Source organism: Geotrypetes seraphini, chromosome 3 (assembly GCF_902459505.1).
Source record: "Geotrypetes seraphini chromosome 3, aGeoSer1.1, whole genome shotgun sequence".
Lineage (NCBI taxonomy): Eukaryota > Metazoa > Chordata > Amphibia > Gymnophiona > Dermophiidae > Geotrypetes > Geotrypetes seraphini.
Genome location: NC_047086.1, coordinates 248,320,552 through 248,346,913, shown reverse-complemented (window position 1 = coordinate 248,346,913; position 26,362 = coordinate 248,320,552). Strand labels below are relative to the sequence as shown.

The 26,362-nt window shown below is 41.9% G+C and overlaps 1 protein-coding gene across 1 annotated transcript in view; it reads left to right on the top strand.

The window, feature by feature from the left end:
• Positions 1–26,362, top strand: part of GRM1 (glutamate metabotropic receptor 1) — a 630,972-nt gene that overhangs the window by 26,461 nt on the left and 578,149 nt on the right. The window lies entirely within an intron of this gene.

The following is a 26,362-nucleotide window of genomic DNA, read 5'->3' as shown; positions in this document are numbered from 1 at the left end:
TGCTGGACAGGGGGAGCAGGAAGAGGTACTGATGGACAGGGGGGAGGTAAAACAAAGGGAGAAGGGCTGCTGCTGGATAAGGGGAGCAGTGAAGGGGTGGTGGTGGACACAGGGGAGGTAAAAAGAAGGGAGAATGGACAGGAAAAAGTGGCTAAGGAGACAGAGAGAGAAAGAAATAAAGACAGACAAACACACATATATTCTAGCACCCGAGGGAGGAAAATGCTGCACAGGGAAGTAGGGAGGGGGGGGAAATGCTGATGCACAAGGAAATGGAGGGGGAGGGAATGCTGATATGGCTACTGTACAGGAAAGTGGACAAGGGGAGATAAATGCTGCATAGGGGGCAGAAAGAGAGACAAATAATAGGAGGGAGGGAGACAGAAAGAAAAGAAGAAAGACACAAGGGCAGGGAATGAGACAGAAAGAAAGACAGACATACATATATTCTAGCACCCGTTAATGTAACGGGCTTAAAGACTATTCTTTATAATAATTGATTTGTACTGTCTCTCCCAACATGCATGTTTCATTTACACCTTCATCAGGGTCGAGGCTATTTTAGTTTAGAACTTCGTTCTTTAACCTGCTTCTAAGCTCCTTAACTATGAAATGAACTATAGGATGGAAGAAAATTAAAACTGCAGTGACAGTGAGGGGATGAGGTTACAAAATGTGCTTCACTGAGGGGATGGGGCAGGAATAGGGAAAAGTATTTTGTTGCGGGAAGGGAATGATGAATCTTTGTCCTACATCACTTTCTAAAATGGTGCTTAGGTGGGGGTGGGGGGGTTTCAATGCCAATTTTTTAGGTACAATATATAGAATTTACCCTATAGTGCCCAAATTATGACACAAAACTTTTAGCAATCTTGGCTGAATTGATCTCTAATGGGGTAATTCTATATAGTGCGCCAAATGTTAGGCTTGAATTAGGTGCTAAACTTTGGCGTGGCAATAGGAGTTAACAGATGTTAGGTGCTGAAATGGAGATGAAACAGCATTTAAATGCTACTTTGTTCTACAACTTGAAACCTAAGTATTCTAGCGCATAACTGCAAAGGGGGCATTCCCATGGGAGGGGAATATATGTTATGACTATTTCAACACGCACTTTATAGACGTGACGGAGTGTATATTCTGTCCCAGGGATCTCAAGAACCTGGAAAGAGAAGCATTAGAGGAAGACCAGCTGGACATAAGGATGACCCATAAGGCATTGGGACCCTATTTGCATATGTGTGGTTTGGAATAGGGAGATCCCTAGGGGGAAATGACTTTTTTAGGAGTTCTCTGTCGGGTGGAAATGATCTATGGGTTTCTGAGAAGATGCTGAAGTCCTGAGCGATAGGGTCTTTGATCTCCTCACCTCACCTTAACTGTCTAAGGCAGGGGTGTCCAATCTCAGCCCTCACCAGGTCGGATTTCTGGGATTTTCTAAATGAATATGCATGAGATCTATTTGCATATAGTGGAAGCAGTATGACTGCATACAGTGGAAAACCTGACTGCATTGCGGCACTTGAGGATTGACGTTGGACAACCCTGGTGTAAGGGGTTGAGAATTAAGACCCCTGCCCTAAAATCCCAGTTAGTTGGGATTTTAGGCAGGCAACTCTCAGTGGGAGGAATGTGGGTATAAGCCTAACCACCGGTAAGCCTGAAGGGCCAGAAACTATCTCTGAGTGGCCAGAGCATAACCAAGGGCAAGTGAAATGACCAGAGGTGATCAGAAGTGACCTGAGTGACCCAAGGTGGCCAGAAGTGACTCAAATGACCCAAAGTAATCACCCAAAGGTGATCCAAGTGACCCAAAGTGACCTGGAGTGACAATCGGCTTATCCACAATAGAAATTTGCATTACATCAGCCATAGGCATGGCGTAAACGATTACACCTAACATTTGCCACCTAACTGCAGACTTATGCTAGTATGCTATAACAGATTTGGTGCCCAATCTGGGTAACTATTCAGATAAAATTAGGATAGTAAAAAGATTGTTCTGTCATTTATCCAGATCCCAGTTTAAATATTGCCAGTACTAGATAAGTACGGGTGTCCATATTATACCCAGGTATTCAGCATTGGTATTGGATAAGGCCTGGTGCTGCTTATCTGTGTATAAAAGCCCATAGTAGGAGATGTTTTAAAAAAGAACACTGACTGCCATGGGTTGGATATGACCTGAAAAATTTTACTATAGAAAATACTGTATGAACATGAATGCAATTTACTATGCTATTAAAATTCATTGTTTCATGGTGGCTTAAGTTATAATACCATAGAGATAAAATAATATATTTTTTGCACAAATTAGTCTGTTTATGTCAGCAATTAGGAATGATCCAATTTCTTAAAGGCTTCTTTCACATTCTATATTCATGTGAATAACCTCTAATAAATCATATCCTAAGAATGCAATTACTTTGTGAGCACCATGCACAAAACCTACCACTTGAGCTGAAAATGGTCCGGCTGATATTCAGCCAGTGGTGGTGAGCATTTTGCTGACTGCTGCTGGCATTGTTCCCAGATATTCAATGCTGGGCCCTGTTTGACCTTTGGCATTGAATATCTGGTTTTTTTTTAAGCTGGCTAACACTTAGCTGGTTACATCAATATTTAGCCCCTCACCCGCATAAGCCAAACCACTTAAAGACAGGACTGCTATTTATGCAGCCTGATTTAAGCAGTTTACTGATCCGGAGAGGGGCTGACTCCACCCCTGGAATGCCAATGAGTTAGCTGCATTTGAATTCTGCGCTAAATGATCATTTTCAGCAGAAATAGCTGGTTAAGTGACATTGAAAATGACTGAATAGTCACGAAGAAGCGATTTAACTGGTCAGCAGCCATTTCTGGCCAGTTAAATCAATTTGAATATCGACTAGGGCACTGTCTCACAAACTTTTCCAAGCCACGGCACACTAAACTCGGGGCCACAGCTGGAAAGTGTCCGCACATGCGCAGACATCGATGCGATGACATCACACGCATGTGTGATGTCATCACATTGACATCCGCGCATGCCAGTGGGGAGGTGCAAAGATCAGGAGAGGTGCCAGTTGACTCACCTACATTACATGCCTCTCGTGGCATACCCGGAATCTCACTGCAGCACACAGTTTGCGATACACTGGACTCACACTTGAATTTTGTTTCTCCTCCAGTTAGAGGATGTAAATTTAAAAGACATTATCAACATCTTTTCTCACATCAGGCAGCATTATGGGGTAAAGATCTGGAACAATTGCTTACGCCTACTACTTATGGGGAATTTAGGAAACGCCTAAAAACATATCTATTCCTGAAGTATTTAGGCAACTAACCTGCACAATCTCATTCCACAATAACTGATCCCTAGAGATGTTAATCACTAGCTTTTAACTTTGTTAATTCCACTCAATTTGTAGCATCTTTTAATCATTGTAAACCACATAGAACTTCACGGTCCTGCAGTATATAAACTGTCATACTACCATCATACTTATCTTCCCAATTAAATCTATTCACATCAAGCAAGAACACAAGAAACTCGGGCAAGTTCATGTAGTCTACTCCGAAAGCCTGCCGTTTTAAAAGTTTTTTAGACAAAACTAGCCTTTCAAGCAGGGAGAATGAACTCTTGGATGTGCTCTTTGATTGCCCACTCCCAATCATACTATGAGTTTAGAAAATCACTGAAAACCTATCTGTTTGGTAAATTTATGCGATGACTTCGCTTTCCTTCACTCTACATTGTATCATGTTGTATTTTATTGTATTGTATAGCATTGAATTCTACTGATTCCTACTGTATCTCGCATCTTCACTGATATGCCTCAGTTCTCTTGCTGTGAACTGCCCGGCTCTTCTGGTTGGGCGGTATATAAAAAATAAAATTATTATTATTATTATAAGGACCTCTGTGCATAAAACAGTTTCATGTGTAGAAGTAGAGCTTCTGAAAATTGCCAAACATTATATATATTTTAAGTTCTTGTAAACCGTGCCGAGCTCCACTTCCGTGGAGAGGATGCGGTATATAAACTTAAGGTTTAGTTTAGTTTATATGTACACACATGCTTGTATTGCTGATATATATAGGGTTACCAGATGTTTGGATTTCTCCGGACATGTCCTCCCTTTGAGGACATGTCCAGGGGTCAGGACGGCTTTTCAAAACTCGGCACTTTGTCCGGGTTTCAATAAGCTTTCTTCCACATTGCGTAGGGCAGGAGGGCAGCTGCATATGCGCGGATGCGAAGTGATGATGTCACGCACATGCACGCATGTGACATCATCGCATCTGAGAGCAGGCAGCAGGGTCGGGGCTGGGGCGGTATTGGAGACAGGACTGGGGTGTAATGAGTTGGGAATGGGTGGAACTAGGCAGGCCTGGGGGCGGGTCTAGGGGTCTGGATTTTCCAAACAGAAAATCTGGTAACTCTAGATATATATGTGTAAATTTATTTGCATGTCGGCAAGGAGATTGCGAAGATAATGCATTTACATGCATACTTTGGACTTTCAAAGGTTCTTGTATAAATTTTCATGAATAAAATATCCATACAAATAGCAGGTGCAAATCTGCTGGAAAAACTTCTATGCATGTGTTCCTCTTCCAACACGTCATGCCTATGCAGTGGCTTAATATAAACTTTCAGGGAAGTGTCTGATCTATTTTGCTGTTAAAGGTCAGCAACTCTGATGTCTCTCTTCTCAAACAGAATGAATTAGATTCTGTGTGCTTGCTGGATATTCCATCTCATACTAGACATACCCAGATGATGATAAACAGAATCCCAGTGGCCGGATAAATTTGGCCAACAGAGAATTTTGTGCATTGCCCAGAGAGATACTGTGTGTCTCTAAAAACTGGCTATCTGCAGACACTAAAGATGAGCATAACCTTTGGATCCAAAAGCTCAACCACGTATTTGGCAGCCAGAAGCTTGCTATGTACCTGTTGAGAAGTCTTAGATGGAAAAGACTGTCATGACTTTTATTTTATGAAGATATGAACCTATTGCTAGACTACAACTACATACATGCTTCTTTTGTTTAAGAACAGGTTTCTGTACTAAATCATCCTGGATACTATTAATGCTTTAAATCTATATGGTCTGCAATGAAAGGGCATAGGATGAAGTTAAGTGGTGATAGGCTCCGGAGTAATCTAAGGAAATACTTTTTTACAGAAAGGGTGGTAGATGCATGGAACAGTCTCCCAGAAGAGGTGGTGGAGACAGATACTGTGTCTGAATTCAAAAAGGCCTGGGATAGGCATGTGGGATCTCTCGGAGAGAGAAAGAAATAATGAATAGTTACTGCGGATGGGCAGACTAGATGGGCCATTTGGCCTTTATCTGCCATCATGTTTCTATGTTAAGTGCCATTACCTACCTTTTATAAATAGTTTGTGCCTATGCATTTAGATTTTAACAATTTTTCTGTACAAGGTATTTTATGAAAGATGGTTTAAATGCTTGTTTTAGGATTGTGTGGGAAATTAGCTTCATCTTGGGAGAACCCACTTGTGTCGATGATTAATCCTGCTGTTAAAGGTAAGCAACTTTGTTTTCTCTCTTTTTAAGCAGGATCAATTATCCACACAAGTCGGTTCTGCCAAGCTGAAGGTTGGAGAAGTGACACAGCTCTTCTGTGACTCCCAAGCTGTATTCAGATTAAGCTTCTTCACAGTAGGGTAGAGATGGTGGGTGGGAGAAGCCATGACTGTTGAGAATCAACTTGGGGGCGTGGGGGAGGGTAAATGATTGTAGTAGTGAAGCAATAATCTGGAGTAGAGAGTGATGCGGGGACAAAAATTCATCCCCGTCTGCTCCCCATCTCCTCTTCTTCCCTGCAATGAAGTGCATTTTTCATCCCTGTCCCTGCAGCTTTCATCCCCTTTCACTCCCCATCCCCAGTCTTAATTTTCTTCCCCACAACTCCCCGTTCAAAGCAGAAACATGATTGTATGCAATTTTATGAGCCTAGGGCATTGCAAATAAACATTTTAAGCCTATATATATACAGTATATAAAGTATATTGAATAGAATAATATTTGCAGTATTGTGGAAATATATGGGGATATTTTAATATGTAGCTTGCCAGTCCAGTATCTTCCTGTTGGCCATGTAAACAGTGATAGTTCGGCAACATTAACCAAAAATTATGAGGTTACTAGCAACCATAAAACAAATGGCCACCAGGCTTCAGCTCTGCTAGCTGCTCCTTGAAATCTTGGACAAGTCACTCAACCAACCATTGAATCAGGTACAAAACAAATTGTAAGCCCTCCAGGATGATGAAAATACCTACTGTACCTGAATGAAACTTGCCTTAAGCTATTACAGTACTGAGAAAGGTGTGATATAAATGCAAATCCAAAATCCAGGCATACTGTGAAGTAATACAGAACACTACATTCATTTATTTAGCCCATTCTTCCAAAGGAGCCCAGAACGGGTTACAAAGGTACATTCACAGTGTAGAAAGTACAAAATTATTGAAAGACATTTTTGGCAGACATAGCTTAGAAGAATTTGCAGCATTAGTAGAAGATATTACATGGCATAGCATAGATTTAGGACAACATTCACTATACTAACAGAACAGAACAGAACTGTACTAAAGTTTTAGTGTTGTAAGCGAGTACATGATTGGTGGTCCCGTGAGTAGCATCGGTCATTATGGAGCTCGTGAGCAGCATTTGTCATTAAGGAGCTAGATTAGTGAAGAGGAAGGTTTTCACGTCCTTTCTGAAGTTCCATAGATTGTCTAGCGATCTAATGGATGTGGGGATGATGTGCCAGAATCTGGATATAAACTCTGAATAAGAGCGTTTGTGGGCTTTTCAGTTTTGAGTGAACGGCCAGGTGGTAGTATGAGCTGTCTCTCTGTTTGAGATCTCAGTGATCTGTTTGGGATGTAAATTTGTAGTTTTGATGTCATGTAGTTTGGTGTCAGCTTGTGGAAGGTCTTGAAGGCTAAGACCAAGACTTTAAAGGCGCAGCGTTTTTAGATAGGTAACCAATGCATGGATGATAGTGCTGGGGTGACATGTCTCAGAAGCCTAGGTTTTTCAGGAGATGGATGGCTGCATTTTTTATACCTTGGAGGCGGGAAAGGGTTTTTGCGGGTAAGCCCACTAGTAGTATGTTGCAATAGTCTAAGCTGGATAATATAAACGCATGCAGTAGTTGGGCAAAATTGGTTTCTGAAAAGTAAGTATGGTTGTATTTCAGTTGACGGAGGTAGTAGATGGATGACGACACTAAGTTTGATATGTGATTTGAGAGTGATAGATTTGAGTCGAGGATCACTCCTAGGCTATGGATGTTATCTTTGGCTGCAAGTGTGTCATTTCCCCAGGAAAAGGATGGGCAGGGGTATGTGCAGGTGTCTTTGTGTAAAAAGAGGAGTTCAGTCTTTGAAGCATTAAGTTGTAGTTTATTTGCGGTCATCCAATTCTTTATTTCAGTTAGGCATCTATGGAGTTTTATGATTTGTGCCTCTCGGTGTTGGCCTAAGGGAAGTTATAGCTGTATATCGTCCGCGAATGAGTGGATTTTGATTTGGTATGTTGCTGCAATTTTGAGTACTGGTCTGACATAGAGGTTGAAGAGGAGTGGGGATAACAGTGCACCTTGGGGCACTCCGTAGCGGAGTGTTTTTGGCTTAGAAAGGGAGTGTCCTAATAGTACTCTCTGTGATCTTTCATTAAGGAGGGAGGAGAGCCAAGCTAGTGTGATATCATTGATTCCAATAGATTGGAGTCTAGATAGAAGAAGTGAGTGATCAATAGTGTCAAAGGCGGCACTTCGGTCTAATAGTATCAACAATGCGTCTTTCCCCTCATCTAGAATTTTCCAGCCGTTGTCTACTATGTCTAGTAATACTGTTTCTGTGCTGTGGTCTTTCCTAAATCGTGATTGGAAGATGGAGAGGATGGCATTTGTTTCTATGACATCTCTTAGCTGTGTGAGTACTATCTTTTCAAGTATTTTTGAGACAAAAGGAAGGTTTGAGACTGGTCTATAGCTGCTTGGATTTTCCGGGTCCAAGGTGTTTTTTGTTTTTTTTAGAACTGGTCTCACTACAGCAGATTTCCAACACTGTGGTATTATGCCTGATTTTAGGGTAGTAAGGGTAGGATGGAGGACAAGAAGATTTCATTGGTAGCTAGAAGTGTTGTGGATGGGCATGGGTCTAAGACCGAGGTTGTGGGATGTAGTGAATCTATTGAATTTTTCAGGTCTATGGAAACTGGTTTGAAGTTGTTTAGGGTTTCTCTCTTTGTTAGGTTGTCCTGTTGTGAAGATTTTGGGCTGTTTGGCAGTGCTTTGGCCTCCATGTCTAGGGTGTCTCGTATTTTTGATATCTTGTCGTGGAAGAAAGTAGAGAGGGGCTCACTGTCTAAGTTTGTTTGTTGATGTTGAGGTGGTCCTTGGGAGGAGGAGAACAAGTTTTTTTGACATTGAGAAGATGGCCATTGATCTACACGGGAACTTAGATGTTAGGTTAGTGAAATGTGCCTTTTCGCTTTTGAGTACCATAATTCCAGTAACATCCACGAGTCACATAACAAGGACCTACTTAGGAAAACACAGCATCAAACACAACAATGCATACTAGAACATCGATAAACCTATTGGTAAACTAAAGAACATAAGAATTGCCGCTGCTGGGTCAGACCAGTGGTCCATCTTGCCCAGCAGTCTGCTCACATGGTGGCCCTTTGGTCAAAGACCAGTGCCCTAACTGAGGCTAGCCCTACCTGCGTACGTTCTGGTTCAGCAGGAACTTGTCTAACTTTGTCTTGAATCCATGCACAGTTAATGCTAACAAAAAAAACCATATGTTTCATATGTGTAGAACACAGACAGACCCTCATATAGTATAGAATAACAAACCACAAATTAAAAATAGAAACACGCAGAAAAATAATAAATTGAATCCCCAAGAAGCCACAATGCAACACCAGAAAAAGAAAAAAAAGTGATATCCCCCTGTACTGTGCACAATATAAAGGCAGTACTGTAGATGCAAATGTCAAAAACTGACATATTACAATACATTAAAAGTTAACACATTTTGTGTTCTCTCCCTCCTTCTCATACACCCCCATGTTCAACATCTCTTTCTCTCTCCCTTGCACCCTTGGTCAAACATCTCTCTTCTCCTTTCCCCCAAGCTGCATTCTCTCCCTTTCTATGTCATGTCCAACATCTCTGCCTCTCTCCCACTATCCACCATCTCTCTCCCCCTCTTTTGTGCCTTGGGTCAAACATCTCTCCCTTCCTTATTTTCACTATAATTTTAACATTTCTCCCTCTCTCCCCATGCACCCCTATTCCCCGTTTCTTCCTCTATTGCCCCCTCCTTGCAGTCTGTCTCCCTCCCCTCTACCCCATATGTAACATTTTCCCTTTCTTGCTCCTCTCCACCCTTTTGCAGTATCTTCCCCTTCCTCCCCTCCAGCCAATGTTCTCCATTGCTGGGCAGGGCAAGCGAGGACCACCCATTGCTATATCCATGCCCCCCTTCCTCTACTCTGCCATCCATTCATCATCCCTCCCTTCCTGCTCTGCCTGCCATCCATTTGTCCCTCTTTCCCCTCTACTGCCAACCATACATCTGTCTGTCTGTCCTGCCTACCCCCCCATGGTGTTACCCTGACACTGACTCGATCCCCCATGCCCTACCTTATCATCCGCCCCTCCATCCTGCCTATCCCCCTCCTTCCTCACTGGTGCAAACCCGATGCTGACACCTTCCCCCTACCCTACCTTATATCCCTGGTGTTTCAGTGGCTTCTTCGGTTACACGAAATAGCCGACTCTTTCCTGCCCCTACTGCTGAGAGTTGTGCCGGTCTGAAGATGTTCAAAATGGTTGCCGAGGCTGCATGGGCCGGCCCCATGAAACTGCCCCATGCAGTCTTGGAAACTATTTGAACATCTTTAGACTGGCATGGCAAGATAGTAAGAGCTACATTTCAGAATAGCACAGTATGCAATAATTTCACTGATTTCAGTTAAACTCTGCATTTGTCGGCATTCAAAAAGTGTGGAGTGTTTGTGTTCACTTATAATGCGACACATCAGTGGCACATCATTCTTAAACTCCTGATGCAGGCCATAAAGACCAAAACACATATGTGTCAAGTCATTTTTTTGAATGAATAAAGCATTACAGTACCCTGAGGTCATCTTCGCTTTCCTTTTTGGTTTGGCCTATTTGTTGTGATCATTCTGGAATCCCAGATGGCTAGATGTACCTCCAAGAGAGGGTAGAGAAACACTCTTCTAAGGATCTGAGCCCTTATCCTTTAGAGATCAAATAATACGGGCTCTATCCATTACTTCTTTTCTCTCCAACCTTTCTAGCTTCCTCCTCACACTCTGTTGCCTATAACCAGCAGATGGCAGGAAAAGTGAACAGGCATGACAAGACCGGTGTTTCTCCAACCCATTCTTCCTGATGTTTGCCTCTCTTCTGGTGCATAGTAGAAATCTACAGAACATCAGTCAAGTCAAACAGATGATATGATTTATAAACTATTTGGTGCGATTCAGTAAGTGGCACCAAAAGTTAGAAGCCGAGATGATCTGTGCTAAGATAATACTCAGTAAAGGGTATTTTGCACAGAGCCCTTTCCAGAATAATAATGTAGGAACTGATTCTGTACAGTATAGTGCAACCAAAGCTGCATGTGCAAATCTGTGTGCATTACCGATTTGCAAATGCAACTTAATTGTTTAAGAAGCCAATCAGTGGCGATAATTACCAATTAATAAATGGCACTAATTGGCATGAATTAGTTTACGCGCAGCACTTTCTAAGTGTATTCTATGAAGTGAGCTCAAAAGGGGTGTGGCCAAAGGAGAAGCATGGGTGGGTCTGGGTATTCCTAAAAGTTAGACAAACAGTTATAGCATATGCCCAATTAGCTCACAATTTAGGTGTGGGGATTTAGGTCTGGCTTCCATTGGCATAAAAACACCTACGCCTAAATGTTGGTCATGCAGACGGGCGCTATGCGCAATTCTAAAAACTGCGCCTGACTCTGGAGGTGGTTTATAGAATTGTGCTAAGCGCCATCCTTTTTGGTGCTGATTTTTTAGGTGACATATATAGAATTTGGCCCTTAGTGCATATTTCATGCCCAACTATTACATACCAGCAGTTCCAAAATCTGGTGTAAATGCAGGCACCCAAGTACTGGCAGTTAGGTGCACAGATGACAGTATATCTATAACAAAGATGAGAATGTTATAATGCCTTTGTATCACTCCATGGTGTGGCTGTACCTTGAATACTGTGTGCATCTCAAAAAAGATATAGTGCAATTAGAAGATACAGAAAAAGGTGATGAAAAATGATAAAAGGGTTGGGCCGACTTCCCTATATGGAAAGGCTAAAGCAGCTAGGGCTGAAGAAGAGACTGCTCAGGGAAAATATGATAGAGGCAGGGCCGGATTAATGAATAGGCCCAAGAGGCACGTGCCTAGGTCCCGAAATTTCAGGGGGGGCCCGCTGAAGGAGGACAGAGAGCAGCTGCCCTACCGTCTCCCTTCACTTCGCCTTTTTTTTTTTTTTTTTAAACAGCTACAGCCTCCCCCCCCCCCCCCGCGAGCAGTTAAGATCAGCTATGGGCCCCCCCCACACACTTAAGATTGGCTACGCCCCCCCTCCCTGCGGCATCAATAGCACTTATAAGATCAGCAACGTGCTCCCCGGTATCAGTAACAAGATCGGCAATGCGATGCTCAACACAAAACTTCCCCTCTGACACGAACTGCCCAGGCAGAAACAGGAAGCATTGTGTTGAACATCGCATTGCCGATCTTACTTGTTGCTGATACCGGGGAGCCTGTTGCTGATCTTATAAGTGCAGTTAATGCCGGAGGAAAAGAGGGGGGCCTGTAGCCAATCTTAAGTGGGGGGGGCCCGTAGCCGATCTTAAGTGGAGGGGTCATAGTTGATCTTAATGTGGGAGGCCCATAGCTGATCTTAATTGCCCAGGGGCGGGAGGCCTTAGCTGTTTAAAAAAAAAAAAAAAAAAAAAGGCGATGTGAAGGGAGACAGTAGGGCAGTTGCTCTCTGCCTTATTAAGTGCCAATGATGCTGGAGGGATGGGGGCATTGCTGCTCTTGAGGGGGGTATTTCTGATCTTACTTGTCTCCGTTGAAAAAAAAAAAAAAAAGCAGCAGCATAGCTGAGTGGTGACCCGCAAAGGTGAGGGGAAGGGAGGGAGATGGGCCTGGGGTAGAGGGAGAGAGAGAAGAGGCAGATGATGGAAGTGGGGAGACAGAGAGAAGGGGGCAGACAGATATCAGAGGAGAGAGCAAATGCTGAATGGAAGTGGAGAAAAAACACATTCTGGATGGAAGGAGGGGATAAAGAAAAAGGACATATACTGGATGGGGAAAGAAGAGAGTTAGTGAGATAGTGGAGGGGTGAAGGAAAGGGGTGGCAATCTAAGGATAGACACAGTTAAAAAAGGGAAACTGAGGAATGAATAGTAAGCTGCTTAGACATTTTATGATAGGCAGGATATCAAGTTCTTAGTAAACTTGGAAACTTGTATAATATTTCTTCACTCAGTGGGTAATTAATGTAGGGAAAATGGCTAGCTTAGCAGGGTTTAAAAAAGGTTTGGATAATTTCTTAAAAGGACGTAGGCCATTATTGAGATGGCTTGGGGAGATCCACTGCTTATTCCTAGGATTAGCAGCATAAAATCTGTTTTTACTTCTTGGGATCTTGCCAGGTACTTGGGACCTGGGTTGGCCACTGTTGGAAACACAATACTAGCCTTGATGGACCTTCAGTCTGTCCCAGTATGGCAACTCTTAAGTTCTTAACATCACACTTAAATTCTGGGCATGCCCCTGACCTGCCCATGCCCTTCTCATAGCCATGTCCCCTTTGGAGTTGCGCATTATGAAAATTAGGAATGCATGTTATAGAACAGGACATGGAGCAGATCTGTTTGTAACTCCTAATTATGCCACCTAATGTCAATAATTGATTATTGCCTAATTATCTGATTAATCTGGGATTCACATTCAAACATGCATTACCATCTATGATCTACCTATGTAGAATCCAGCAGCATGTAGATAGAAGAGGTTCCAAATGTAGCATGAGCAAGAAAAGAACTAGTTCTGCTGAACTCTCCTACTGAGGCTGAACCACTTTGGTGTGAGGGGGAGAGAAGAGATGTATGTTGGAAGGACAGAAATACAGATATTAGCCTCCAGACCAATAGCATGCCACTGCTCTAGCAGATTAAGTTAGAAAAATGCTTTTTGTTTATTTACACTTCTAATTTTTTAATATTCTGTTCAGTTTGTGTTGTGGTACAAGTCCTCAGGTTTATTTTGGTCTTTTACAAAGAAACATAATGGCAGATAAAGGACAACTGGCCCATCTAGTCTGCCCATTAACAGTAATTACTATCTCTTCCTCTCTTTAAGAGATCTCACTTGCCTATCCCACGGCTTCTTGAATTCAGACATAGTCTCTGTCTCCACCACTTCCACTGGGAGACTGTTCCACACATCTACCACCCTTTCTGTAAAAAAGTATTTCCTTAGATTACTCCTGAATCTATCACCTCTTAACTTCATCCTATGCCCGCTCATTCCAGAGCTTCCTTTCGAATGAAAGATACTCGACTCATGCACATTTATGCCACATAGATATTTAAACATCTGTCATATCTCCCCTTTCCAGCTTTTCCTCTAAAGTATACATATTGAGATCTTTAAGTCTGTCCCTATAAGCCTTATGATGAAGACCACGTACCATTTTAGCAGCCTTCCTCTGGACTGACTCCATCCTTTTTATATCTTTTTGAAGGCGAGGTCTCCAGAATTGTACACAATATTCTAAATGAGGTCTCACCAGTCAATACCTTCTTTTCCTACTGGCCATACCTCTCCCTATGCACCCTAGCATCCTTCTAGTTTTCAACATCACCTTTTCTATCTGTTTGGCCACCTTAAGATCATCACATACAATCACACCCAAACCCCGCTCTTCTGTCATGCACATAAGTTCTTCACCCCTAAACTGTACCATTCCTTCAGGTTATTGCAGCCCAAATGCATGATCTTGCATTTCTTAGAATTAAATTTTAGCTGGCAAATCTTACCTGACAGCCCTTCAGCAATATCACTTATAAAAATGTTAAAAAGAACAGGCCCAAGAACAGAACCTTGAGGCACACCACTGGTAACATTCCCTTCCTCAGAGCGATCTTCATTAACCACTACCCTTTGTCATCTTCCACTCAACCAATTCTTGACCCAGCCCATAACTTTGGGGCCCATCCCAAGAACATTCAGTTTATTTATTAGATATCTGTGTGGAACACTGTCAAAGGCCTTGCTAAAATCTAAGTACACCACATCTAGCGCATTCCCTTTATCCAATTCTCTGGTCACCCAGTCAAAGAAATTGATCAGATTTGTCTGACAAGACCTACCTATAGTGAATCCATGTTGCCTCTTGTCCTATAATCCACCGAATTCCAGAAACTTCACCATTCTCTGTTTTAAAAGTGTTTCCATTAATTTGCTTACCACAGAAGTCAGACTTACTAGCCTGTAATTCCCCACTTCTTCCCTACTTCCACTTTCCGTGGTCTAAGCTGCATCTAGTAACCCTCCTAAACAACAAAAGGCCAAGCATCCTGTGGCCTCCTTCAGCTGGATCATTCAGAGACATTGGAACCAGAGCCTGAAAAGTGGTAACAGTAATGACAATCTGCTGTGCTAAATATCAGTAATCCATTTCCATAGAACTACAGCCAGCCTGGAGTGTATTATATGAGGATAAGGAAGATAGCCCTATCTGATTTAAAGTAAATTTTAAAGTCTGGTTTTGAATCCATTTGAATCAGCATCTATACACTGGCAGCAGCAAGGATTTAAAAACTGTGTAGAATTTTGAAGCGTAGCAAGAAACTGTATAGCTTGTACTGCAATGGGAATTAAGGATGGCCATAAACAATTTCCATCATTGCACATCCCTTTCATAAGTTGAGATTTCTATAGGAATGACCGAAAGGATACAGAAGTGTTTTGTTTTGTTTTTAACACAGGATATTAAAGACTGGGGTTTATACCTTTGTTACCAAGGACTGAGGTCCTGCAGCCAGGGACCTGAGTTGGGGTCACTTTCCCATATTTGGATGATAGTCCCTGTTCTTAGAGCTTGTCCAGGAAAAGGAAAGATTCCAAAACTGGAGAGTTCCTGCTGGTCAGCAGAAAAGGATCAGAAAATCAAGCAATGTATATACCATAGTTTTCAAGCTTTTTTTTTTTTAAGCATAAAATAGTACAGATATTCCTTGTCTGGGGAAGAAAAGCAAGCTGTAGGATTGATTGATCACCTACCCTGATGGAAAATTTCAGCCTTCCTGGAAGCTGCCTCTTGTGGAGACACAAAAAGACAGGGCCCTGACATAGACTGATTGCATAATTAATACTAAACTGACAATTGCTGCAGAGGACTAACAGAATATTCTTTGATATACTGCAAAGCTAGAGAACTCTGTGGTTTCGTATCTACCTTAACAAGAATATATCTGAGCTCAGTAAAATGTTGCTGAGGACAAATGGAGCATTCACTGACATACATATGCAGAGAGCTCTGTGAATCCTCATCTTTAGCCCAGTACACCAAAGGTTTCTCAGGCATTGCAGTAGGGTGGGGAAAAGGTAACTGTAGCTTTCTCTGACTAGCAAAAGGGCATATCTTCAACTTCCCCAAAACATATCTAACTATAGTCACATGGGTACCTGCCTGTCACTGTCTAATTATTCTATCACTGCCAGATCACCATTTGGAAACTTAGGCCTGGAAACAGCAGGTCGGCCAGTAAGAAATTTATTGTGATTCATGATGTCATTAGTGAACACCACAGAACATTCTGGGAATAAGTGAAATCTAGCTGGATAAACCCAGGAGGGTCCCACTGACTGAATCATATCTAAGAGGATTTGCCATTTAGCAACAACTGAGACCAGGAAAGCAGGGTACAAGGGTAGCAATTCTGATCCGTGAGATGATCATTTTGTAAAAAATTTCTTTATTCATTTTAAAGCCATAAGTAAGTGCAAAATAAAATACAATCATATAATTCTATAAAAGCACTTAAATACAATTATAATCTATGCACAAAGTCATCATTTTCCATCTTTAAATTTTAGAATGTCTCTTAATTCAGCTAAGAGATGAGGAGTATCTTGCAACAACATAGGAACCCCTGCATCTGGGTCAGAAGTAACTATGAGTTTCCTAGGTCAGTGATCATGAGAGATTTTAACAAACATACTCTCCCCCTTTTTACAAAATCACGGAAGAGGTTTTTAGTGCCAGCCAGCGCACTGAATGCTCTATGCTGATCCGCCAGTCATAGAGTTCTTATGAGCATCGGAACACAATAAAGAATTCAACACACTGGCTGGCACTAAAAACCTCTTCAGCCATCTCTTTTCCAAGCTGAAGAGCTCTAACCTTTTTAGTCTTTCCTCATACGAGAGGAGTTCCATCCCCTTTATCATCATGGTCGCTCTTCTTTGAACCCTTTCTAGTACTGCTATATCTTTCTTGAGATAAGGAGACCAAGTGAGGTTGCACCATGGATCGATACAGGGGCATTGACATGATGGTAGCACTAGGGATTCATGGAAGTAACCAAATCTCTGAGCTATGAAAAGGTACATATGCAAGACCTGGTGCTCTATAAAAGGTAGACATCTTTGAATACAAGGCTGATAGAGAAACATTGATCAGGAAATGATCCCTCCATAGAGGAGGTAGTATGTTGATACTAAGTGGAGCAGTAGCTCAATGGTTAGAGTAGTAGCCTGGGAAGCTGGGTTCAATTCCCACTATAGCTCCTTACGACTCTGAGCAAATCATTTAACCCTTTATTGCTCCAGGTACAAAATAAATACCTGTATATATAATATGAAAACTGCTTTAATTATAACCTCAGAAAGACGGTATATCAGATCCCATTCTAAACTGATATCTGAAATGGACATTTAGCGATGTTAGAAAAAATGGCCTCAAAAAAGAAAGCTCTATGCCCCTCACACAAATGCACCTTTTGGATTTCCCAAGAACCAGGAATCCTTAAGTATCAAGAATGTAAACTGGAAATGAAATGGCAAAATCTCACCTCAGCAAACAAAAGCTCACCTATAAGAAACATATAGCCATGCACCACCTAGTCTTAACTGCAGCAAAAAAAAATCACTAACTGCAGTGAACAAGCTACACAGTCAGCCAATCAGCTATTCAAAATAATAAACTGCTTACTGCAATCCCCACAATAGAACCAGCCTTACCAGTAACAACTGACCAGCAAAATTTAAGGTCTCCATCAGGTCCTCCATGCAGCTTTACAGAACCTCCCACCAGTTAAAGAGGAAAGTACACCCTGAACCTCCCATGCAAAGTTCTTAAGGACTCTTTCAATCAGATAATAGAAGAAGCTCTTGAAAAAAGGACATTCTGCTCTTGACCCTTACCCTTCAAAGATATTACAGCTGGCAAGCAGAGTCCTCACTGAAGAGGCAGTTAAGTTCATTCACAAAGCTAAAAAAATATGACCATGTCACCCCTCCCCCTTCTTTGTGATGCCCATTGGCTATCCAATACTCACCGTATCTCCTTTAAAATTCTACTTCTTACCTATGAAACCAAACACTCCAGGGTTCCAAATTTTAATGACAAGCATTTGATCCCTTATACTTCTACCCGCACTCTTCAATTCAGCAACCAGGATCTATTAGTTATTCTTTCCTCTCATGAATTATTATGACTCCACTCAAAAGGCAATTTTTTCAGTCACTGTATCTACACTTTGGAATGCCCTTCCCCTACACATCAAACTAGAACCCTCGCTCGAAAAAATTCTGATCCAAAGTTAAAACTTTCCTCTTTAAAGATGCCTACAATATCTGAGACCCCTCCTCCTCAAATCAAGGACTTTATCTCAGTAAACAGAATAAAAACACTTCTTTAGAAGCATCCCCTTCCATCCTGTGCTTCCCCCACCCTTCTCCGTTTTTCTTTTAATTTTATCGCAATGTATTTTTTCATGCCCTAATGCCCTTCCCTTTTAGTCATGTTCATTTTGTCTGTCTTGGAACCCCCTTTCTCTTTCTTTTTTTAATTTATCTCATTTTTGCCATTATTACCTTTTAAATATTTTTAAGCTATATTTTAAACAATTCTCTTTGTAATCCGTTTAGCTATTCTTTGATAGACAGTATTTCAAATGAAAATAAATTTGGAAACTTGGGGCCAATAAATTGTGAATTTTTCTCTTCTGCAAGGGCAGCTCTAGACAATAAGAAACACGGTTGTGGTGTATTCCATATTTAAAAAGTCAAGTCTTGATGAAGACAAGCTAGAAATCTACCAGCTTGTATCTAACATCTCTTTTCTGGAAAATCTTATAGAAAATATAACTATTCAATGACTGGCTAAAAGCAAGAACCTAGCTAGAGCCATGTAAATTTGGTTTTAGACCTAACTATTGGAAGATAGATGGTTCTTCACTCACTTCTAGACCATCTCCACAGAAATTGTGATAGGAAATCCACTTTCATACCAGTGCTGTAGAATTTGCCAGCAGGTTTTGAAACTGTGGGCCACAATTTCATGCTTACATGGCCAGCAGAAACAGTTATTGGTAGCACAGAGCGGGGAGAGTGTGGTGCAATGGTTAAAACTACAGCCTCAGTACCCTGGGTTTGTGGGTTCAAACCCACATTGCTTCCTGTGACCCTAGAGAGACAGGGAAAAATTTTGAGTACCTGAATAAATTCATGTAAACCATTCTGAGCTCTCCTGGAAGAATAGTATAGAAAAATAAATAAATAATTCTTTAAAATATACAGTATATACATATGCACACACACACACAAATATATACAGTATATACATAAACACACATACACACACACATATATGTGTGTGTTTACCTGGGTTAAATCCTGCCTGACAGACAGTAATCAATTCTGTTCAGCAATACACATCTTTACTTTGGGCAATAACTTGATTCATATTGTCACCTATTTACCATATCTCCTTAAAATGAGGTAACCTTTATTCCCCCATGAAGAAAGGTTGACTTGAATATAAACTGAACTTGCAGCAGTCTCATGAGGTTACTGTGGGAACTCATGTCAGCCATTTTAGTCTGTACAGGGCAGTAACATAGGAGGATCACTCTTTAACTGGCTCACCAATGGACCAGCAGGGCTTAAGATAGGGCTAGGGAGAGGCCTGTGATGCGTCTGAGAAGCAGAGGATGCAAATATAAACCAAGAACCCATTTTTGGGCCATTTTTTGGTCCAAAAATCTAGATTTATATTTGAGTATATACTATAATATCTACTTCAAGCCTGCAGCTAAACTGTTTTGGTTGGACACAATGATTTATGTGTTGTGGTACTTAAGCCAGCATACTTAGGGCTCCTTTTACTAAGCTGTGATAGCGTTTTTAGCGTGCGCTGAATTGCCGCATGTGCTAAACCTACGCTACGTGGCTAGAACTAACGCCAGCTCAATGCTGGCATTAGAGTCTAGCACGTGTGGCAATTCAGCGTGCGATGAGCGCACGCTAAAACCACTATCGCAGCTTAGTAAAAGGAGCCCTTAATCCCCTCAGTCATTCAGTAAGAAATATGGAGTTGAATCCCAGTGGCTGGAAGGGGTGATAGGTTCCTGAGAAACTGGAAAAGTCCTGAACTGCTGGTCCCAGAAGGCACTGGGAATTATCAGTTCAGGGAAGGGAAGGGCTGAGGGAAACATAACATAAAACTTTATTTATGAATTGCAAATACCTCACAGTCCTATGCGATTTATAAAAGATAAAGCCAGAACATAAGAATCGCTGCTGCTGGGTCAGACCAGTGGTCCATCATGCCCAGCAGTCTGCACACGCAGCGGCCCTTGGTTTAAAGACCAGTACCCTAACTGAGCCTAGCTTAACCTGGGTATTTTCTGGTTCAGCAGGAACTTATCTAACTTTATCTTGAATCCCTGGAGGGCGTTTTCTCCTATAACAGCCTCCAGAAGAGCATCCCAGTTTTCCACCACTCTCTGGGTGAAGAACTTCCTTACGTTTCTATGGAATTTATCCCCTTTTAACTTTAGAGAGTGCCCTCTCTACCTTAGAGAGTGTGAACAACCTCTAAGTCTATTCCCTTCATTATCTTGCATGTTTCAGTCATGTCCCCTCTCAGTCTCCTTTTTTCTTTTTTTTGAATTCTTTATTTATAATTTTAATAATTGACAATAATTACAAGTCAATAAAAGAAAACATGCAGTGTAAATTGAAATTAAATCAAAATTCCAAACAGCTAAGGAATATCAAAATATACATCGCATTATTAGTCCACAATTTTGGAGACGAGGCTAATGAAAAAGACTGAAATAAGTCATCAAGGCAATTAGTATAAGGCAAAAAGATAGGCGTTTTGAGTGCTCTTGAACCAATATGTTGAGCTTAACAAGAGAACAAGGCAGCTCATGAAGACTCTCTATCAGAAATAAATTTAGATAAATGCTGTGGATCATAAAATACATATCTATTCCCCCCATATGTCAAAACGCATATCTTAGGACAAAGGTCGCCCCTAGCTGAACAGCCTGTGGTCTCAATATTAAGAATTGTTTTCTTCTTTTCTGGGTCGAGCGAGATACATCAGGGTACATCCTAATTATATTTGTCATGAATGGAACATCTCTATGCTTAAAAAACATTTTAAGCAGCCAATCCCTGTCTGAGTCAATTGCAAACTGTACTATTAAGGTAGCAGGGACCTGATTTTCCGTATCCGACCTCTCTAGATAATGTGTTAAATCCAAACTATCAACAGATAAATTCTGTTGATTTGGATTTTGAGATTTAACTCTCGTTGGCAGGTAATATATTTTTGTGAGAGGTGGGTACGAAGTTTCTGGTACCTTCAAAATTTCTAACAAATATTTTTTAAACATAGCTAGGGCAGTTATTGTTTGTACTCTAGGAAAATTAATAATCCGAAGATTACATCTTCTAACAGAATTTTCCAACATTTCTCAGTCTCCTTTTTTCAAGGGAGAAGAGGCCCATTTTCCCTAATCTCTCACTGTACCGCAGCTCCTCCAGCCCTTTAACCATTTTAGTCGCTCTTCTCTGGACCTTTTCGAGTAGTACCGTATCCTTCTTCATGTAAGGCAACCAGTGCTGGACGCAGTATTCCAGGTGGGGTCATACCACGGCCCGGTACAGCGGCATGATAACCTTCTCCGATCTGCTCGTGATCACCTTCTTAATCATTCCTAGCATTCGGTTTGCCCTTTTCACCGCCGCCGCACATTGCGCTGACAGCTTCATCAACTTGTCAACCAGTACTCGCAGATTTCTTTCCTGGGTGGTCTCTCCAAGTACCGCACCAGACATCCTGTATTTGTCAATAAGGTTTTTGTTACTGACATGCATCACCTTACACTTATCTATGTTAACCCTCATTTGCCATGTGGCAGCCCATTTCTTGAGTGTGTTTATGTCACGTTGCAGGTCTTCGCAATCCTTCTGTGTCTTCAGCACTCTGAATAACTTCGTATCGTCCACAAATTTAATCACTTCTCTTGTCGTACCAGTTTCCAGGTTGTTTATAAATAGGTTGAAGAGCACGGGCCCTGTGGCACTCCACTTGTGGTGCTTTTCCAGTCCGAGTATGCCATTTACCCCCACTCTCTGTTTCCTATCTGCCAGCCAGTTTTTAATCCACATGAGGATTTCACCCTCGATTCCATGGCTTGCAATTTTTCGAAGTAGTCGCTCATGCAGGACCTTGTCAAATGCCTTCTGAAAATCCAGATATACAATGTCGACCGGCTCGCCCTTGTCTATCTGTCTGTTTACTCCCTCGAAGAAGTGCAGCAAGTTCATCAAGCAAGATCTTCCCTTGCTGAAGCCGGGCTGGCTGGTACACATCAGTTCGTGTCTGTCAAGGTGATCAATGATGCGGTTCTTTATCAGCGTCTCTATCATCTTTCCTGGTACCGAGCTCAGACTCACCAGTTTGTAGTTTCACAGATCTCCCCTCAAACCTTTCTTGAAGATCTACGTGACATTCACCACTTTCCAGTCTTCTGGAATCCTTCCCGATTTGATCGACAGATTGGCTATTAATTGAAGCAGTTAAGCTATAGCTCCTTTCAGTTCCTTGATCACCCTTGGATGTATGCCATCTGGTCCCGGGGATTTATTGTTTTTAAGCCTATCAATCTGCCTGCATACCTCTTCTAGACTCACTGTCATCCTCGTCAGTTTCCCATCCTCGTTTCCTGCTTATAGCCTGTTGGCTTCCGATATGTTGCGTATATCCTCTTTGCAAAAAATGTGTTCAGTTTGTCGGCGATGGCTTTGTTCTCCTTTAGTGCTCCCTTTATTCCATGGTCATCCGACGGCCCCATCGCTTCCTTCGCCAGTTGTTTCCCCTTAACATATCAAATGAACATGCCTGTAGGTGACACTTCATATGTGGGATTTGGGTGGATTTTAGAAGGCTCACGGATTCCACCATAAGTGTAGTGATTAGAGTGGAATATGAGTCTGAGCACCCATCTCTATGTTGAATACACTGCCCACCAAGCTCCTCCAGGAACCTGCTTGCTGCTGTACTAGCACAAGCCATACCATCTGAAGCTGTCATACATGCAGGTATGTACTGTTTCATTCACATCTTTTGGGGGTAAGAAGGGGTCAGTGATCACTGGGGGAATGCAGGGGGGTCATGCTTACATCCCTCAAGTGGCCATCTGGCCAGCTTGGGCACCTTTTTGACACTCATTTGTTATTAAAACATGTCTAGCCCTAAACGTCTAACTTGTGCCCTGGACATATTCTTAAATGGTTGATTATGACAGAAAAACATCCAACTCATAAGCCCTCCTAGGCACGCTCAAACCAAACCTCTAACATGCCCCCTTGAGATTTAGATGAATTACTGGTCACAGATTTCCATCTAGAATATAGGTTTTGAACATAGCAAATTAGAAGAGTTTGGTGAGAAAAAACTTTTTGGACATTTTTCTCTTTTGAAAATGAGCCCCATAGTGGAACTAGAAAAGGTTCAAAGAAGAGCAATTAAAATGATAAAAGTAATGGAACTCCTCTTTTATGAGGAAAGGTTACAGAGGTTAGGGCGTTTCAGCTTGGAAAAGAGATGGCTGAAGGGAGATATGACTGAGGACTACAAAACCCTGAGTGGTGTAGAATGGGTAAAAGTGAATAAATGTTTTATTCTTTCAAACAGTACAAAGACTAAGGGACACTGGATGAAGTTACAGGGAAATACTTTTAAAACAAATAGGAGGAAATATTTTTTCACTCAGTGAATAGTTAACTTCTGGAACCCATTGCCCGAGGCTGTGGTAACAGCGATCGGCGTATCTGGGTTTAAAAAAGGTTTGAACAACTTCCTGCAGAAATGTTCCATAATCTGCTATTGAGATAAACATGGGGGAAGCCACTGCTTGCCCTGAAATTGGTAGCATTGAATGTTGCTACTATTTGGGTTTCTGCCAGGTATTTGTGATCTGGATTGGTCACTGTTGGAAATAGGATACTGGAGAAGATGGACCACTGGTATGGCTATTGTTATGTAGATGGTAATGTGTTATTAAGGGCTCCTTTTACTAAGCTGCGATAGTGTTTTTAGCGCATGCAGGATTTTAGAGTGTGCTAAACCCGCGCTACCCGGCTAGAATTAACACCAGCTCAATGCTGGCATTAAGGTCTAGCACGCGCTAAAACCGCTATCGGAGCTTAGTAAAAGGAGCCCTAAATGGGAAACCATAAATTTTATTATACTGAAAAACCACAACTTGCACCATTTTGAGATGCATTTGCCACTTTGAAATTAAGCTTTAAGCTAGTGACTTGCTTTTTATTATTATTGATATATTTTTGGAGTTAAAAATGTTTGTGTTTGGTCACATTTAGATACTGTTTGGACATTAATTACTGAGCTGTTCTCATTGGTTCTATTGGCTCCATATTTTTAAAGTAGGAGTCCTGTGATGTTAAGCTTTGAAGTATTAGTCGTGCTATACTTGTGAGTCACCCTGTGTTCTCATAAACTGTGCTGACAGTTCTAGTTAGAGTTGTGGTTTCAGCATGATAAAACAGATGGTTTCCCACTTAATAATAACACATTGCCATCTAAAAATACCTTATTTACTTTATTTTTTCAAATTTTTGACCAGAGCAACCTCCATTTTTTTTTAAAGTGTCTTTCACATGAGGATTTCTTTATTATTGTTGTAGACAGTAATGCCTTGTACATGAGTCTGACCTCAATGAATTTGCATCAATTCCAGTTTATTCAGGATACTGCAGCACAACTGATAGAGGATGGCAAGTGGCATAAACTGGAATTATCACACACTTCCTGGAAAACCTGCACTTAGTGGCATAGTAAGGGGGGGGGGCTTAGCGGACCGCTCCAGGTGCCGTCTCAGTGGGGATGCCGGCAGCTATCTGTCCCCCTCCCGCATATCATGTTCATGCCCTCCCTTCCCCACCCCCCAGCACCTCTAAGATCTTCACCAACATGAGCAGCTACTCTAGCCTGCTGCTAGTCTCAGAGGAAATGCCAGTGCGAGCAGCAGACCGGAGAAGCTGCTCATGCTGGCAAAGATTTAAAGAGGTACGGGGGTGAAGGGAGGGCACGAATGTGGCATGGGAAATAGTGAGGAGGGCACTGGGGGGGGGTTGGTGCTTAAGAAGCTGGGGGGTGGAGAGTAGGGCACAGGGGGGCACCACCATTTCAGCAAAGATGGAAAGAAGAGGAAACGAGAGCCTGCGTGGTTAAAAGGTGAAGTGAAAGAGGCTATTAGAGTTAAAAAGTGATAAATCACCAGGACCAGATGGTATATATCCAAGGGTCCTAAAAGAACTTAAACATGAAATTTCTGACCTGCTGTTAGTGATCTGTAACCTGTCGCTAAAATCATCTGTAGTACCTGAAGATTCGAGGGTAGCCAATGTTACGGCTATTTTTAAAAAGGGTTCCAGGGGAGATCCAGGAAATTACAGGCCAGTAAGCCTGACTTCAGTGCCAGGCAAAATGGTGGAAACAATTATAATATATTTACTATGAGGGAGATATTTAGTAAACTGCTGCGATGTACCGTTAATAGCTAAATAATCATAATATCACAGCATATAAATTTAATAAATAAAAAATAAAATTGTGGCACCAGTTGTGTAGATCAGATATGGAATATAAACATACCATATTATTTTTCGCTCCATAAGATGCACCTGACCATAAGACGCAGCCTAGATTTAGAAGAGGAAAACAAGAAAAAAAACCTTTCTGAACCAATTTCTCCCTGCCATGCTCTGCACCCAACTCCACACTCCTTGCCAAGCTCTGTACCCTTTCCCTCCTCCCTGCCAGGCTCTGTACCCTGTACCCCCTATGGTGGTCTAGTGGTAGGCCAGGACAGGGTACAGGACAGTCAGGGACAGGGCTAGATCCATCTGTCTGCAGCACCTGTTTAATTATATTTTACTCTGCTTTTATCCATTTTGGATATTTTACAGAAAAGTGGCCTATACTAAATCATCTCAGATTTTACACTATTTTTTAAGACCAAGGATTCTCTGTGCCTAGTCCATCCATGATTAAATTAAATTTTTTGCCTCACTTCCACCTCTGTTGTTCACCAAAGAAGATATTGGGGCCTGTGTTCACCATTTCTGGCCAAAAGCACACACTCTACCTCTTTTGTATATTTGCCAGTATATTTTTAGATCATCCCCCACCAGTACTTTTAAATCATCCCCCCTGCTAATTCTTTTAGATCACCCCCTCACCCCCCCACCCCAGTACTGTTAAATGACACCTGAGAGCTGGTGACCAAAATGACATCTTTGGATTCCAACGCCAGTACAGGTGGAGTGATCACTTACATCAGCTCTACAGGTTCTTCCCCCAGCAGGATCAGTCCTGTTTCCATGTACAGTGATAATTCCAATGGCAGTTTTCAGTCCACATGTCAGCCTTTCTCCTCTTACTTCCCCCCTTCCCCATGGGCTCTGTGACTCAGGATTCCCGTTCCTCAGGCTGTGGGGAGGATGTGTCTCCCCCCTCATCTTCCTACATCTTTGGAGGGTCTCCCAGCAGCCTGCAGGTAGAATTGGACAGCGGGAGCAGGATATCTCCCAGCAAAACCTCCAGCAATATTAGCAAGCTGAATGGGATGGTGCTGTTCTGCAAAGTGTGCGGTGATGTGGCATCAGGATTCCACTACAGGATTCATGCATGTGATGCATGT